The sequence below is a fragment of the Onychomys torridus genome, chromosome 15, assembly GCF_903995425.1.
Source record: "Onychomys torridus chromosome 15, mOncTor1.1, whole genome shotgun sequence".
Lineage (NCBI taxonomy): Eukaryota > Metazoa > Chordata > Mammalia > Rodentia > Cricetidae > Onychomys > Onychomys torridus.
This window is the reverse complement of record NC_050457.1, coordinates 34901237-34907236: the sequence shown is the minus strand read 5'-3', so window position 1 is coordinate 34907236 and position 6000 is coordinate 34901237.

The window sequence follows — 6000 nt, the reverse complement described above, 5'->3', positions numbered from 1 at the left end:
TAATCCCAGCACTCGGGAGGCAGAGGCAGGAGGATCTCTGTGAGTTCCAGGCCAGCCTGGGCTACAGGGCGAGATTCAGGAAAGGTGCAAAGGTACACAGAGAAACCCTGTCTCAAAAAACCAATAACAAAAAGGAAGAACAAAGATTCTAGGAGATACTGGCTTACTTTGAGTAGTACAGTGTATACGTGTATGGATATACAATTGCCAGAGGCCACTTTAAAAATATATTCATTTTACATTTATATATAATGTGTACACACACACACACACACACACACAGTGGTGTTGGAGAAATGGCTCAGGGCTTAAGAGCACTGGTTGCTCTTCCAGAGGATCCAAGTTCGGTACCAGCACCCAAGTCAGGCAGCTCACAGCTGCCTAGAATTCCAAGTTCAGGGGATCTGATGCCCTCTCTTGGCATCTATAGGCACCTGTACAAAGTGGTAGACATACAAACACATACACATAAATTAAAATAAAATCAACACTATAAATATATAAGTATAAAAAAGACAAACTGAAGAGTCTTTATTATATATAACATATCCCAATCTTGCTAAAATACACACGTGCATGTGAATGATGCATACCTGCTTGAGAAAGAAAATTTAGAAAGATCACAACAAACTTACAAATATTTAATTCTGAAGTATATGCTAAGACACCACTCTCCCACACATATATTCTTTGTTTGTTTGTTTGAGTTGAGCCAGAGTTTCATGTAGCCTCGGCTGTCTTGGAGCCTTTCATTGTTCTGCATGCTAAATGCTGGGATTATGGACATCCCTACAATACCCAACACATCTTCTGAACCTTTAACAAAAGCCAGTCAGTGGCCCACAAGATGGCTCAGTGTGTAAAGGTGCTTGCCACCACCAAGCCACTGGACCTCAGTCCAGTCTCCAGGACTCACATGGGGGGAAAGAGCACACATGTTGTAACACACACAGAAACACACACACACAGTGTAATTCTGTAAAAACAACCTTTTTTCCCTCGAGACAGGGTTTCTCTATATAACAGTCCTGGCTGTTCTGGAACTCGCTCTGTAGACCAGGCTGGCCTTGAACTCACCTGATCCACCTGCCTCTGCCTGTCGAGTGCTGGGATTAAAGACCTGTGCGCCACCAGTGCCCAGCTTCACATTGTAATTTTTTAAATGGGGGGGGGGCAGTTAGTGTGAACTATGCTCACTAATGTTGAATTGACCCACAACCATGCTAATTCTGAAACATAAAGGCTGAATACTGGGCACCAAATGAGAGGTTTTTAGTTTCATCTCATAGTTTCCTTTGATCAGCTTTGATGATGTCTTTTGGCTTGTTAGTTTTCCTGCATGCTCATTGGGCAATTAGCGTTGATGTTGTAAAGAATATTAACTCACGTGAAGGGAAAAATTGTGAGGGTTTCCACACAATTGCCCTGAAAGCCCTTCACTCAATAAAGTTTCCAAAGCATTTTTAAAGGCGATTTTAGAGCTTGTCAAGTTGACAATTAATCCTCTATTTACTCATTTTTAGACAGGGTTTCATTCAAGGCCAGCCTTGACTCCTCCTGCCTCTGCTTCCCTAGTGCTAGGATTATGGGCATGTGCCCACTTTCGTGTGGCGCTGGGGATGGAACCCACCTTGCCAGCTGAGTCACATCCCCAGCCCAAACTGTCACTGTTAACTCTCATAAGAGGTGACTTATCCTCAACTGAGAGCAGCTATTGGCAGATGATGGTAACTGGGGATGGGAGTTTTCTCAGGGGGAGTGACTGCTGGGAGTTTGCCCACACCAGGGCATCCCACATAGGGGATGACCTCACACCCTTGCTCATAGGGGCCCACTAATTTGACTCGGTGGATTATTAAAAAAAAAAGAGGGCACGAAGTTGGGGAGATGTGTTGGGGGGGGCCTGGTGGGCACTGGAAGGAGGGATTTGGAAGTAGATATGCTAAAGATACATTGTATATTTGCATGAGATTTCAAGCACTAAATTTTAAAAATTATCTTAAAAAGAAAAGCATGCCACTTCAGCCAGGCGGTGGTGGCGCATGCCTTTAAACCCAGCACTCCGGAGGTAGAGCCAGATCTCTGTGAGTTCGAGGCCAGCCTGCACTACCAAGTGAGTTCCAGGAAAGGCTCAAAGCTACACAGAGAAACCCTGTCTCGAAAAAAATAAAATAAATAAATAAATAAGAAAGAAAGAAAAGAAAAGAAAAGCATACCAATTATTTAACCAAATTTCATATGATAAGAGCCTTTGGAAATGAAAATCCAAAGACCTAGGAAAATTGTATTTTTTCCTTTATGTGTTTTGCCTGCATGTGTCTGTGCACCATGTGTGTGCAGTGCAGAAATCATTGGATCCCGGTAACCGGAGCTACAGAGTTGTAAGCTGCCCTGTGGGTGCTGAGAAATGAGCCTGGGTCCTCTAGAAGTTCAGGCAGTTCTCTTAAACCCCCAAGCCAGCTCTTTAATCTCCTCACAATGATAGTTAAAACAAAACCCCCAAACCTCAACACCTTTTCCTGAAATGGTTTTCTTAAAAAAAAAAAAAAAAAAAAAAATCTTATCTTGGAGATCTCCACGAGTAAACTGGGGATGAGGGAGGGGCATTAGAGGAGAGGGGATGGGGGATGAGAACATGAGGGTACAGGATGGTTGGCTGGGGGAGGGATGGAGTGGGAGAGCAATGAGAGAGATATCTTGATAGAGGAAGACATCATGGGATAAGGAAGAAACATGGTGTTAGGGAAATTCCCAGGAACCCACAAGGACGACCCCAGACTAGACTACGAGCAATAGTGGAGGGTGCCTGAGCTGGCTTACCCTGATAATCAGGTCAGTGAATACCCTGTCATCATAGAACCTTCGTCCAGTAACTGATGGAGGCAGATGCAGAGATCCACAACCAAGCACCAGGCTGAGCTCTGGGAGCCCATTCGAAGAGAGGGAAGAGGTAGTACATGAGCAAGGGGAGGTCAAGAGCATGATGGGAAAATCTACAGAGACAACTGAACCAAGCTCATAGGAACTCACCAACTTTAGACCAACAGCTGCGGAACCTGCATGGGACCTGACTAGACCCTCTGCATACGGGAGACAGTTGTGTAGCTGCGTCTGTTTGAGGGAGCCCTGGCCATGTGATCAGGATCTATCCCTGGTGCATGAGCTGGCTTTCTGGAGCCCATTACCTATGGTCAGACACCTTGCTCACCATTGATTCAGGGGGGACGGGCTTGGTCCTGCCTCAACTGAATGTACGAGGCTTTGCTGTCCCCCCCCATGGGAGGACTTAACCTTTTAGAGGAAGGGATGGAGGGTGGATCTGGGAGGGAGGCAGGGGAGGGATCGGGAGGAAGGATGAGAGGGGGATCTGTGGTTGGTATGTAAAATGAATTAAAAAAAATTAAAAAAAAAAAAAAAAAAGCTCAATCAAAAAAAAAAAAAAAAAAAAATCCTGGCCGGGCTGTGGTGGCGCACGCCTGTAATCCCAGCACTCAGGAGGCAGAGGCAGGCGGATCTCTGTGAGTTCGAGGCCAGCCTGGGCTACCAAGTGAGTTTAGGAAAAGGCGCAAAGCTATACAGGGAAACCCTGTCTCGAAAAACAAAACAAAACAAAACAAAATCCTATCTTGGGTTTGGAATACAAATTAGTACTAAAGTATTTGCCTAGCATGCATCAACCTCCAGAACTGCTAAATAGACAATAAATAATATTTATTAACCAGCCACTCATTATAGAGTATTGCTTACTCCAGGCCAGCCTTGTGCTAGGTGCTGGGGATACTGTAGCAGACAAAGCATGAGGTCTTCCCTTGTGGGGTCCTTTGAGGAGAGGCACTCATTAATCAGTAGCACATGTCTGTGAAACTTGCCAGGGAGGAAGAGGGACGTGATTACACTAAGGAGAAACTGTGTTTTTGTCCAAGTAAGGCATGTGAGCTTCAATTTGAATTATCTGTGGAGAGGTAGAACCCCCAACAGTGAAAAGATGGGGAGACTTCTGTTATGGATTTTTTTTTTCTTTTTTTGAGACAGGGTATCTCTGTGTAGCTTTGGTGCCTGTCTTGGATCTCACTCTGTAAACCAGGATGGCCTCGAACTCACAGAGATCTTCCTGGCTCCACCTCCCAAGTGCTGGTATTAAAGGCATGCCACTAGTGCCAGGTGTAGAATATTATCTTAAGGTGTGTTATTTTGTTTATGTTGCATTTGTTTAACTCTGTGAAGCTATGATACTGTGCCTGTCTAGCACACCTCGTCGTCTAATGAAGAACTGAATGGCCAATAGCGAGGCAGGAGAAAGGATAGGAGGGGCTGGCAGGCAGAGAGAAATAAGTGGCCAGAGAAGGAGGAGGACATCAGGGACCAGCCACCCAGCTACACAGCAAGCCATGGAGTAAGATTTACAGAAGTAAGAGAATGGGAAAAGCCCAGAGGCAAAAGGTAGATGGGATAATTTAAGGAAAGCTGGCTAGAAACTAAGCCAAGTTAAGGCCGAGCATTCAGAAGTAATAATAAGCCTCTGTGTGTGTTTACTTGGGAGCTGGGTGATGGGCTCCCCAAAAAGAGTCAAAACACAACAACTGACTTCTTTGTATAGTACCTTGGCAATGATCTCAGAAACTGGTCTCTAAAGACAGAACAGGACCTGTGTGGGTACCCAGCTTCTGTCACCTGACTAGGAATGTGTACTAAAAGTGCTCCAAGCCTCAATAAGTAACACAACTCAATTTATTAGCCAGGCCTGGGCAGGGGGGGGGGTCATGCTTACAATCCTAGCCTTCATGGGACGGAGGCAGGAAGAGTATGAGTTTGAGGTCAGCCTGGATTGTCTTGTAAGATCGTGTCTCAACAAAGAACTTCATTTCACCGAATTCCACTACAGGCTGAACCCTGGCAGGGCAAGTGGGTGACTAGAACAATGTCCGAGATAGCTGGACATGATGAAGCGAGCCTATAATCTCAGCACTTGGGAGGCAGAGGCAGGAATGTGGAAGGTCAAGGATAGCCACAGCTTCATAGCAAGATCTCATATCTCCACAAACAAAAGGGGGGTGAGGGGAGCAAGAGATGAAAAAAAAAAAAGTAAAAGAACAAAAGAACAGTGTCCTGGAGACTCAACTATCAGCAGAGGTTACAAAAGAGGACAGATAAAACATGCCTACTTTCAGAGGACAGTCAAGCTTTAACTTACAGAGTTGTTGCTTCAGCTGGGTCTTTGAAGTAGTAAGAATTTGAGAAGGAACGCAGGCAAAGAATGGAAACTATCCTTTGGGTAGACCTGTTAAGGATAAAAGTAGTCCTGAGTGCAGACAGTAGGTAGTTAACACAAAGACTAAAGGTGGCCGTGTTAGATTCTGCTGTTACCAATGCTGCAGGAAGAGGGACATTTTTATTTGGGCTTGTAAATCCCTCACTGACAGAGAAAGCAGGCAAAGCGTAGGGGCTCATCTCAGTGGCTGGGAAGTGAATCAGGGGAGACAGGGGAGTGCTAGGAGGAATGCACCACACAGTCCCCACTTCCTACCTCTCACCACCTCCAAGAATGGCATTCATTTTATTAATGAACCCATCAATGGTTAATCCATTCATTAGGTCAGAGCCCTCTTGATCTCCCTAATTGCCCTTACAGACACCCTCAGAGGTGTGCTTCATTAATCTTGTAGGCGGTCTTCAGTTCAATCAAGTTGGCAATTAAAGTTAATCTTCACAGCGGGAAGCCATGCATTCAACAAACATTCCTGGGGCATTGTAGCGTGGCTGAAACTGTACTGGTTGCTGTGGATAACACTGAGAGGTAATAATACTGTCTTGAAGGGTCTTTGAGTCCACTGGATAAAGACAGGTTAAAAACTCAGCAATTAGGATTTGGAGAGATGGCTTGGAAGTTGGAAGTTAAGATTCCTTACTGCTCTTGCAGGGGACCCAGTTTCAAGCCCCGCCCCCCCCCCCCAACACCATGTCTACAGAACTTTGCAATAAGAACACAGATTTCAAGGATTT